Genomic DNA, 12,356 nt, shown 5'->3' with positions numbered 1-12,356 from the left:
TTTTTTTTTAAGTGAGGCTTAGCAAAGTTGGATTTTATGACACATTTGAACCCAGGTCTATCTCACTCCAAAGTTCACATTCTTAACTGCTTAGCTCACCAGCCTCTAATCTACTTTTAATCTTTCTATTGTTTTAAATTGGAATCAGCAAAATATCTCCATAATGTTGTAGAAGAGGGAATTTTGTGAGAAATCAGAAATGGGCAATGGTGGGTGTTCTCTTCCTTTCGCCATGTTTTGTTTAATGACAGATCAAACATTTGATAACCCCTTCCGCTTAATTCCAGGACAAATGTATCTTGTGGTGTATTTGAGAAGAGGCCTTGAGTCACATAATGGACAATGATTTCAAGTCTGTTTTCTTCTGGAAACTGCAGAATTCTTCACTTTCCTTTTGGCCACTTTTTATATCAACTGAGATTGAAGGCGTGCAATCGATTGTTCTTCAGTGAAGACCTTTCCATGGGAAACTAATCCAGCAATGCTTTCGGATGAACTTATCCTATACCAGTTAAGAATAACATCACTTGTTGAGCACCTTCTATACGCCATGCGTGGGCCTGAGGGCATATCGTCTCAGAACCACCCAATTAGGTTGGTTTTGTTCTGTTTCTTTTAACAGATAAGGAAATTCAAGTTGAGAAAGAGGGAGCAATTCATTCCAAATCACCTAGCTATATGTCCAAACGAAAACTCTAACCGATGTGCTTTTCTCCAATCTAGTGCAAATGTCACTTTCTCCATAACATTATTCTTTATTAAACATTAAAATAAATCATTCCCAGAGGATTATTTAGCTTTCTTTTTTGGTTTCCTATATTGTTAGATTTATGTCCTTGTCTTCCTTTCTGTGCCAGATCTTAAGCTTCTTAAAGATGAGACCTAAGTCCTCTCCCTTTTGAGATCACTTATGAGGTTAACTCTCTATGGTTTATGCTGAATAGAAACTCAGGAAACATTTGGTGAACTCCTGGGGACCTCCGTAACTCCTAGCTATGTGTGACTTCCAGAATGACGCCCTGCTTCTTTCATTTTACCTTAGCTTGAGTCCTCTGAATTCTTAAAACCCAGCTGAACAAAGTCTAGGCACTTTCAGAAAACTTTACTCACGCCCTCTACCAGTCAGAATAAATCTCCCCCTCCTCTGAAACTCTCTGTCTTCTCTTCACGCCTTCATTCAGCACTGTCATACATAGGCTTGTATCACTACATACCTTGTCATGTGGATGTAACCCAACCCAGATGGCATATGAGGATGATGTTAGTATGTGCTGTGCCAGCCCATTGTCATATATGTTTCTTAAAGTAGAAAGTGCTTTATGGCTTGCTAAATCTAGCACTCTCACTTTACAGATGAAGACTTACAGAGGGGAAGGGATTCTCCAAGAGTCACACATCTAAACCTTTCCGAAGTGAGAATTTCTGGTTTCCTGGTTCCTAAACCAATATTCTTTCTATTATAATGATACCTGTCTTATGCAGATGATAACTCATCTATTTATTCAACAGCTATCAGTTAGAAATTTTGTGCCTAGCATTGTGTCAAGGTCTGGCTTGCAGTCTAGCATAATTTTTCACTTCTGGATTATCATCGACATCACTAATAGTTGAAATTTATTGTTCGCTTATATGTGGTAAGAGCTTATACATTATATCATTTAATCTTTAAGAGACAGGTGATATGACTGCTTTGATTTTACAAAGGAGAAAAGGAGCTTTAGAGCACTGCATAATTGTTAACAACCGAAAACCAAGTATGCCTGCTTTCAAAGCCGATGTTCTTCACCGTTAGGATAAACTACAGCAATGAGAAATTCGCAAGTTTCATCCAGATACTTGGAGATTTATTGTACAGTGTCTCAGTCTCCTGCAACTCATCGGTATAGAGAACCAGCAGTGGTCAGCCTTCCACAGTGAAGTCAATTAAACTACTGAACACTGATAGAGAATACCACTCAATTCTGGAAGAGTACAGACCATCAACTAACTTGGACTACATATGAAAACACTAATTTTAAACAGTGAATAAATAACAACAAAAGCAACAATGATAGACTCAGATAATGGCCCTAGTATATGTAGAGAACTTTATGCTCCTCAGAAGAAAGAAGCATGTAACATTATTGTGTTATGTCATGTTGAGAAATGACCAATTTCCACTTAGATCTGTTCCTGTGGTGTTCAGTAAGGACCACAAGATATACTGGAATGACTGAGAAACTCCTATAGAAGCCAAGAGTCCATGCTCTGTTCCCAGTTTTGCCACTAAATGCCCATGTTGCCTTAGACAAGTCCTTTCTCTTTCCTTTTGACAATCTGTCAAGCCTTTGGAGGTAGAAAACTACCTAGCCCCTGGACTGAGAGCCAACAAATGTGCTCTGATAACACTGTGCTCTAGGACCATTGTCCGTTCTGTTTCCTAGGGCCGATGTTCTTTCTGATGGGTTGGTGTCTGTGACCTACCAGTTGTTAAATGATTCTGAGCATTACCTGCATGTTGATAGTTCACTTCTGATTTTAGAAAGTTGATCATCATCATCCTTATTCCAATGACAATCCTGTTAAGACCTTTGAATAATGCTCCCTCTAAGAGTCCTACCCACTCAGTTGTTCCTTGATTCTCATCAGTACTCTGGAGTCACCCCACATTACTGTTGAACACAGTTCAGGGTGGTAGGCTACCTCTTGAAGTCAAATGGACTCTGAGGTTGGAAGTGGTTCTGTGGCCAATGGTCTCAGCACCTTTCTGAAACCATCTGGGCCACTCAGCACACATGTTCTCAAAGGCAACATATACTTATCACATGTCCCACATCATTATCTTTACTTCTCAGAGGGGAGGAGGAGCAAGCACTTTCCCAGAAAGGGAAGTTGGGAAAACACTGGATGATTGTTACCAGCCCAAGTCACTCAGTGTCTTCGTGATAAACTAGTTAACAAAGCTTTTGGAGACAGAGGCAAGGCTGAAGAGAAATGAAGAGCATCCATGTGGGCCCACACTGGCTGGGTTTGAATCCTGACTGTGTGACTATGCAAGAGACTTAACTTGTCCATGTCTCGGTTCCCTCAGCAGTAAAGTGAGGGCAGTGATAATAACATTCCTTTAGAGTTTCTGTGAAGACTAAATAACTCAGTGTGCCTTAAGCAGACAGGACTTCTCTGTGCAGAGTAAATGCTCAATTAGTGCAAGCTATTCTGTTTTAGTAGTCTTTCTACTAAGCTTTCCCCTTTCCTTAGCATCTCCAGATAAAAAGGGACACAACGTTCTCTTATCAATTTAAGAAATATCTGTCAGTCACCCATTGGGTACCAGGTACCAGACTGAGTGCCAAGGATTCAATTATGACCCATGTCTTCATGAGCTTGTCTGTCTAATAACAACACTAATGAACATGTGTTGAGGATCACAGGTGCAGGGAGCCGTTTACCTGTTTTCTTTGCTAACCTTTTTAATCCCCACAACAAAGTCCTGAGTTAGTTCCCAATCATGGCCTCACTTTACAGAGGAGGAAATCAAGACCCATAAAGGATAAACAACTTAGCCAGTGTTAAAATATGGAGGAGCCATCATTCAAACTCAGGCAGTTTGGGTTCTGAACCTAGTCTTCAACCTTTCAGCTACACGACTCATTAGAAAGTCAAGACATTAAATAATTAAAAACCAAAAATAAACCCCAAACAAAACAAATATGATAGAAGCAGTTGAGATGGTATATAACTGGTACCTTTGGGGAAAGTGATAGGCTAGCCCAGGGCGAGCAAACAGGAATGAGTCAAGGGGACTCTTTGTATTGTTTGCTTCTACTTTTGCAATGGAGGTATATTTGTGTATGAATTTTGACATTAAAAAGAAGGAAAATACTTAAAGGTGAATTAGCAGTACTGACTCTATCTATACCCAGCCCATTTTTGAGTTTGCAAAAAGTTTTTTTCTTCCTTCATGTCATTTGAAACTCAGGACCTCCCTGCAAGCTGGGTGAAGCAGCAGGAATCTTGACTATCTCCACTTTAGCGATGAGTACCTTGAAGCTGAGGAGGTCCAGTGACTGAACTAGGGTAAAACAGCTAAGAGGTGATGAGCCCAGAGTTTCTCATGTGCACCTTGGTGCATGAGCACATTCTATCTTGGCTGGCTAACTCAGGTTGCTGCAATAAAACATGATGATGATGATGATGATGATCATTCTATCTTGGCTGGCTAACTCAGGTTGCTGCAATAAAACATGATGATGATGATGATGATGATGACGACGACGACGACGACGACGACGATGATGATGTTATAATAAGTGAAATGTCTAGGGTGCTTGCTAAGATAATGAACTCTGCTAAGCTTTAACTTATCAATAATTCTCAACACCCATTTGATATAAGCACAATTCTTAGTCATACTTTTCTGATAGGGAGACTGAGACTTGCCAGGAAGACTAACCTACTCGTTGAGGGTCATAGGAGGATTTCAGCCAAAGCCATTGGACTAAAGACATTTTGCTCTTACCTGTTCTCCACTAATGCTTCCACTACTATCAGAAAGAAGAAAATAGACTCCCACCACCTCAGTGTCAAGGCCAACTCCAGAGAAAAACATCCTTGAACTCCTGAGCAGTTGTCTCACCATTATGCTTCTAATAATCACTCCGACTATTTACACCTCAGTTTCACCACCTAAGAAATGGAAACAACAATACCTCCTTCACTTCACAGAGTGTGGTTATAAAAATAATATGATCCAATATACCCAAGTCCCTGTGCAAACGAGTACCCTTTGCAGAAGCGGCTCCCTAGTTTTGAAGTCTTATACAAATGCCCTCTCTGGCCAAGCAGGATGTGAATATCTGGAGAAGGTTTGTGTCTTGGAAACAAGCTTTGGAGCATGACAAGCATGAGTTTAATTTCTGGCTCTGTCACTTACAAGATGCATGCCCCTGGGCAAATTACCTCACCTCTCTCTCTTGGTCTGTTTCCTCATCTGTAAAGAGGCTTTAAATTGCCCACTTTGCAGTGTTATTGTGAGGCACGAATAAGATAGAGCACTGAAGGCCTTGGCACAGTGCTTTGCCCAGAGTAGGTGCTTAGAGACGTGGCTCTCTGTGTTAGGTGTCTGTATCTCATGCCGCATCAGCTTATTGCCAATGTTACAAACCCATGGAATGATAGACAGAGAGTTACACAACCTTTAAAGGAACAATTCCAACCACAGATATTTGTTCCAAGGGATCCCATTCTATCCAAATGGACTCATTCATCCTCAGTCTGTATTTCATAAGGAAAAAAAGAAAAATGACATTTTTTTATTTTCATTGGAACTTTCTTTTTTATTTTTTTAAATTTCAGACTCCTGAGGGACTGAGGAAGGTAACCTGAGAAGCTAAGACTTGATGTAAATGAATATATAATTGCTGGATTTTGAGCTGTCATTTTCTCTCTGCCACATCATGTGTTTCTGCCATGCCAGGCAAGCAGAGAAGAAACTGAGACAGTGCCTTAGCAAGCACACTTGACTCGTGTGCTTGATTTGTCCACTAACATGGCTTCCAAACTCCCTGCCCAGGCAACGTACTAGGCTATAAATACCTGTTTGTTCTTTTTTTCTGTTACCAAAGAGGCTAAATATTTGTTTAGTAATGACAATAGAACCTTTGTACTAGATGCTGACATTTAGAAAATGAAATGCTACTTATTTGGGACCACAGGCAAGGAATGCTATTGGACTCAAGTCTTTATCTCTTTCTCTTTCTTTCTCCTCTCTCTCTCTTTCCTTATCTCTCTAGCTTCTTCTTTCTTTCTTCTTTCTATACAAACAAACATAGGCTCAGGGGTAAGGAGAACCAGCCTCCCAAGCAGATTTGGTAAATGGGCCAGTTGAATCGTGGATCTAACTATTTCTCCTCCTGCCTACCTCACAAGTCTCATGTGCTCAGCACTCGCTTTGTGCCAGACACCATGCTGTAAACTTTACAGCCTCTATCCCTTGAAGTCATACAGCTCGTATCCATCAAACGAGGACTCAACCCAAGTATCTTGCTCTCTTGCTCTCTTTACCCACTAAGAAATACCATAAACAAATTTAAAAGTTTTGTGAACATAATATAAAGCCAGATAGGAATTATCAGTATTAACAATCTGAGTACTAATCCAAATCACAATGGCAACTAGTCCGCTTAAGTACCTTAACGTACTTGATTTGATCGCTTACAGTCATAGTAGTTGTGTAATGAATATTTTCTATGAACTGGTTGACATGGCTCTCATTACTTTTTGGATTGTTACAAATACTTCAATGAACACCTAACCTCACTAAGGTTGATTATAGGATCTTCCTTGTAAGAGCCGCAGAACCCAGAGCTATATATTCCTGATCTCACTAGTATGGAAATTTTCGTGTGTTAATAAAATGTCTCTGAATATTTTTTTACAATATTCTATTATAGTGTCATTGGTGAGAAATATGCAACTGAGCTAATAAAACCCATGGAAACATAGAGGTGAAGAAAGGCAGAGCTAGAAAGAAGCGTATCTTATCCAACAGCTAGCTCCCATCCATATTTTAGAGATGGGAAAATAGAGAAACAGAAGGGTCACCTAACCCTGGCCTTTGCTGAAATAAGATCCCACATTTCTCGAGTCCTACAAAAGCGCCCAATCCACTGTGTTTACAATTGCTGTGGATGATGCTAGTTCAGCTGAACATTTTTGGTCAAATATGCTAATGAAACACTTTCGAAGCCTAGAAATATTGATAGGACAATGAATAAGCCCAGCTACCTGTCAATCATAATAATGACACTATTAGGAATTCCATCATTCCATTCCTGCAAATGATGCTTCCCTGTTCTGGGTTGGTTCCAATCCAAGGAGTTATACAGCTCTACAATGCAGATGAAAGGTTGCCACAGAGATAAGCATGTCATTTTAAAGCACTCATTAGTATTCCTTGTCCTTGAGGAGTGACTCTTATACCCTTCACATACCTAAGAAAGTTATGCATATGTCCTGCAACTCCCACACCACCCAGATGCACTTTTGAGATGATTATATATGTTTGTTGTTGTTGTTTTTCTGGATTAATAAGCTCCAAACAACACCTTTATTGTCTGGGGAAAGAAGACTGACAGCTCCAGATGGTGGCCCATCAAGGCTGAATATGCATCTTGAATCCTCCAATTTCATGGTAGTAAGGTCCCTCCTGAGACCAACCACCATTGGCTTGCAGCTTCCACAGAGAAGGCTGGAAGCACTGGCTACTACCCACATGCCCATCATCTGAACCTCGATGGGGAGAGTTAAGATTCTGTCCAAGATCAGTAGCTCTCCCTTAGTGTCTGCCCTTATCCCACAGAAACATAAATGGGATTATCTCTTCCTTGAAGGAATGCTTTTGACTTCTGATAGCTATGCTGTCCATGTCCCCAGATGGCATAGGAAAATGAAAAATCTCACCTCACTTGATTTTTCTTCAGATTTTTACAATGACATTAATTACATAATCTAATAGGCAGGCTCCTGTCCGGAGACTGGCAGCTACATGGAAAAGAGAGTAAATCTTGAAATTTGCTTGATTTTATCTTTGGCACAATGCTTGGTGCCTTGACCTTTTTATAGAATGAAAGAGCCTAAGAATGAATATAAAATTTGCTGATTTTTTTAATATCAAGTGGTAGTTTGGACAATTTCAATTTCTTAATTTAAAAATACTGTTTGTCAGGTGACTGGGATGCAGTCTTTGTCCTAAAAGACTTTGAAGTCTAGAGAGGAAAACAATCTTGCAATGATATGAGCAAAATAAAGCATTTAAACTGCTCTGATAAAGGTGAACATGGAGTACTATGGCATCTTAAGGGAGAAATGGTTAATTCTTAGATGAGGGGCAAAGAGGACAAAAGTTAGAAAAAGATTCAAAGAGGAAGAAAACATAAGTTTAATCAAATAAGGAGAAAATTGACATTTCCAGGCAGAAGGAACAGCATGTGCAAAGGTCCCATGGAAGGACTCAGACAATTTGAAAAATGCAGTTGGTTTGACTGACAAGTGTATAATGTGTATGATGATCAAAAAGCTGGAGAACTGTCCCTATAAGACATTCATTAATATTGGACTTGATCCTGGGGCCAGTGGGTGATAATATAATTGCTGTATATAAGGGACCGGATTATGAGATTTGCATTTTTAAAGACTCACTCTGGCTACTGTTTGAAGAAAGGACTCTCCTGGATGCTAGAGGTAAGGAAACAAGACCAGATACCAAAGACTAATGTGAGAAATGGTGGGATCTGGCCAATAATGCCTAGAGGATGAATAAAAATATGTTTAGGAAGTAAAATCAATAGGACTTGGTGATGGGAGAAAGATGAGACAGAAGGAAGACTGAAAATGTTTAGAATAAAAAACTTTGGAACTAGATCAAGGGGTGCTGGAGCATGCAGATGGAACTTACTCCTCATCCTTGCTGGTGGTCTAGGTTAAAATATTCTTAATGAGGAAATCAGAGCCACGGAAGTGTCTGAGGTAGCCATCTCGATCCCATAGGTAGGGGTAAATTATTCTTTCAAAGCAGATGGCTATGAGCTTCCTGACTCCGACATACTCTCTATTTTCTAGAACAAGAATCAAATTCACTAGTCTTATTTACAACAAGGTATTATAAATGAGAGGTCCTCAGGCATTTAAACCCCCTCCCCACTGCAGGAATTTCCCTTTAAACATTCCTTATCTTGGAAGCCATTTGGCCTCCTTAAATACTTTCAATTGACCAGAAGCTCAATAACTTTCAAGAATGTTCTGTGTGAATTTGGGAAAGTTTAATGGCAGACATTAACACCGATAAATCCATTTTCAGTTTACACAATGCTGTTGACTAAATTAAATGCTTTTATGTCCACTATCATCATGCCAGGGAGATTAGGAGACCAGTAGGTGGTTGTACCAGGTCTGAAACCCAGAAAAGATACCTGACTCTTCTGCTCCCAAGATGCATATGTGTGCCTTTGCTCTTTGACATTGCATCATCATAGTTTTCTGGTTTTGTGTCAATTTCCCCCCATTGATTGTAATCCCCTTGAGAGCAAGAACTCTGTTTTCTAACTGCTCATCACATGCCTTGCTCAGGGACTGGCTCAGAATACATAGGTGTTTAATAAATGTTAGTTGAAAAAAAAAAAAGCAACAACACAAGATTGTGTTTTGATTCAGTCCTTTATGTTGACAGGATAAAGTCGAAAGTCATCTTACCTGAAACTTTTGATCATGACTTCACTCTCTAAAGTCTCAGAGAAGTATTTGTCCTTCACCTGAGAATCTTCAATTATGCTGTGTTAATCCAAACTTTGTTGTCCACAGTTTTTACATATGGCTTCCAGTTCTCCCTCCCAGAGGTAAACTTTCCTTTTTCCCTTTGCTTGTTCTGCTTTCTAAAATGTTACTAATTAATAGTGGGTGCAACAAATAGATCCTCCACCACAACCAGCTGTTCCCTGATTAAAAAAGCCTTGCCCATATATACAAACCCTTGATGATTTCAAGAGACCAGAGGAAAATTGTCACGGCATCAGGATTCAGTGCCCAACCTTCAGGCAGTGCCTAAGTAGTGCCAAACCATGTGGATGAAAAGAAACCAAGATGAGTCAGTTGCCCAGATGTTTTGTTGTTAGGTCACCAAGGATCTGGATGATTGGAGGCCTGGATGCCAGAGTTTGTGTGGCCATGTATAGCCATACTTCAAAGTGAACACAAGCTTAATAAAGCAGGGCTGGTTCCAGAACTGATGGGAGGTGAAACAGAGGGAGAGGGAGAAAGATTTGAGCAGAAGATGGGTTTCTAGGGGAGGGAAATTAGGCTTTCAGGAAATCAGGGATGGGGGACAGGGCTGGATCTACCAGATAGGCTGGTATCAGGACACTCACAAGGTCTTGGGTTACTGTTCCTAGAAGGAAGGGCATGGCATCAGACATTTTCTGAGTACCAAGTTTGTGCTAGAGATTGTGGGATATGCTGGGAGTAGGTGGCGAACAAAACAGCTGTGGTATGTGCCCGTGTGTAACTTAGTGTTCAGTGGAGACAAAGGACATTAGAGTGCCTCCTGGTAAGTGTCCCCAACAGAGAAGTACAGGACACTGAGAGAATTCAGATCCACGAGTGTGTGTGTGGGGGTGGGGGGGCATTCCAGAAGGATTCCTCGAGGAAGTGAAATCTAAGCTGAGGATTAAAGCATGAGTAGGATTTAGCCAGTCTGTGTCAAGGGAAGCCTGTTCCCATCAAGGGAAAAGTATTGTGAAAGTCCGGAGGTGAGACAACAAGCAAGTCAAGTGACGGAAGAAAGTTTGGTGATGAGCAAGGGGTGGTAAGAAATGAGTCAGGAGGAATATAGCAGGGCCACATGCTGTAAGATTTTGTAAGTCATGCTGACACTAAACAAGTTGTGGAGTGGCATAGACTTGCACGGTCTGAAGCCATCTGCTGTGCAATGAAGAAAACGGGTTAAGACCCACAAGATGGGAGGCAGAGAGGTCAGTTAGTAGGCTGTCGCAGGAATTCAAAAGAGAGATGATAGAGGCCTAGGCACATCCCAGGGGGAGTTAATTATCCCCTTTCAAGTTCCACTTTGGTCCTTCCTAATTTATTTTGAGCATCCCTTTCACTACATCTTAATCCTTCATGTATTCCTACATCTAGGACATCTCCAGGCATATAGAGATGCTCAAAAAATAGTTGCTGAATAAATGAACAAACCAGTTTTAATCTTTTTGTTATGGAAATTCTCATTCTTTTCTCTCTCTCTCTCTCTCTCTCTCTCTCTCTCTCTCTCTCTCTCTTTCTCTCTCTCCCCCACCCCACCCCATCCCCGCAATATAAACAATGCTCAACTTCTCAAATGGCTTGGGAGCTTATTAAAAGCAAGAATGATAATATCTTCCACTTCTCATATATCCATTACTTAAATGGATTCCTGATCACTAGATTTGATTTTAACTTTTTAATTTTTTTTTCCATCCTCTCTTCCCCACTGCAAGTGTATGTACAATCAGATCTTCTGATTTAATGATCTCCCTTAGGAATCATATAACAGAGCATTGGAAGGGACTTTAAAGATAACTGAGTCCCGTCTCCCTAATATATCTAATAGTGAATATATTAAATACTACCAGGTACCAAACACTATTCTAAGCTCTTTTTGAGATTTATCAATTTAGTCCTCACAAAGACTCTTCAGTCAGGTACTATTATGATTCTCATATTATAAGGAGAAAACTGAACCACAGAGAAGATAAGTAACTCACTCAAGGACACACAACTGGTAAGTGGTAGACCTAGGAATCACACACCAAGATTTTGGCCTCCAAAGTCTATACTCCCAAAAAACTGTCAACTATGATGGCGTTTGAATGCCATCTAGAGACTGAGTTCCTTCAGCAACATCCCCAATAATGGACTTTCCATTTCTTCAATGTATTTAATGACAGGAAGGCTGGAAATACACAAAGGGGGAATGCTTCTTCCTAAAACACAAAACTAGAATTTATTAAAAAGCCACTCATTGGGATAGTTGAATGATAACTCTCTTCTTCCCCCTGGGATTGTGTAGTGTGGGTTGCACACTCCAAAGAATGCTGTTCTCTTTGTCACCCATCAATTCATCACTCTCCTTTTTAACTCCTTCCTCAGGTTTGGAAGTCTTTTTGTGATGTGAGGTTGGGTTAGGTTCACTAGCTCTGTGTTCTGACAAACCCTTTCACGTTCCTATCCCAGCTCTTTTCACATAATTTTACAATTGCTTGAGTACTTGACCTTCCCTTTTGAGAGAGATGCTTGCCAGAGTGAGGACTTGTCCTGCCTTGTTCCTTACTGAGTCCCAAGTCCTAGGGCTGGGTCAGTGGATTGCAATTGCTCAGCCAAAGTGTGTTGAGTTGATGAAATCTTAAGAAATCACATTTTCTATCACAGGGGTTAATTTGCTCCCCCATTCTAAATCTATTTTTCTTTTCTTTTTCTTGTCCCTTTGCTTTCCAAATGGGATGAAGGGTCCATCTGGGCCATGCAATTAATTGGAGATATGAAAAGATCTAGCTTAGCCTGATTTTCCTAGTTCTGCCAGGAGTGTTTGCATGACTTTGGGCAGTTCATCTGTGTTTCCTGGACCTCTATAAAATGAGGGGGTTGGATAAAGTTAGAAATTGCAAAATGGCAGCACACGGGCTGTATAAACATGCTATGTTTGACCTACATAGTATTTTTTAAAATACTTGCATTTAGTGCCAACATTAATGTTAAAAAAAATTGCCAACTCATCAAAATCTGGATGCATTAGAGCCTTCCTATGATAATAGAGAACATCACATTGATCCTGAGACCTCAGTAGCAAC

This window comes from Pteropus vampyrus, unplaced genomic scaffold (assembly GCF_000151845.1).
Source record: "Pteropus vampyrus isolate Shadow unplaced genomic scaffold, Pvam_2.0 Scaffold61, whole genome shotgun sequence".
In the NCBI taxonomy this organism is placed as follows: Eukaryota; Metazoa; Chordata; class Mammalia; order Chiroptera; family Pteropodidae; genus Pteropus; species Pteropus vampyrus.
This window is presented reverse-complemented; position numbering follows the sequence as displayed.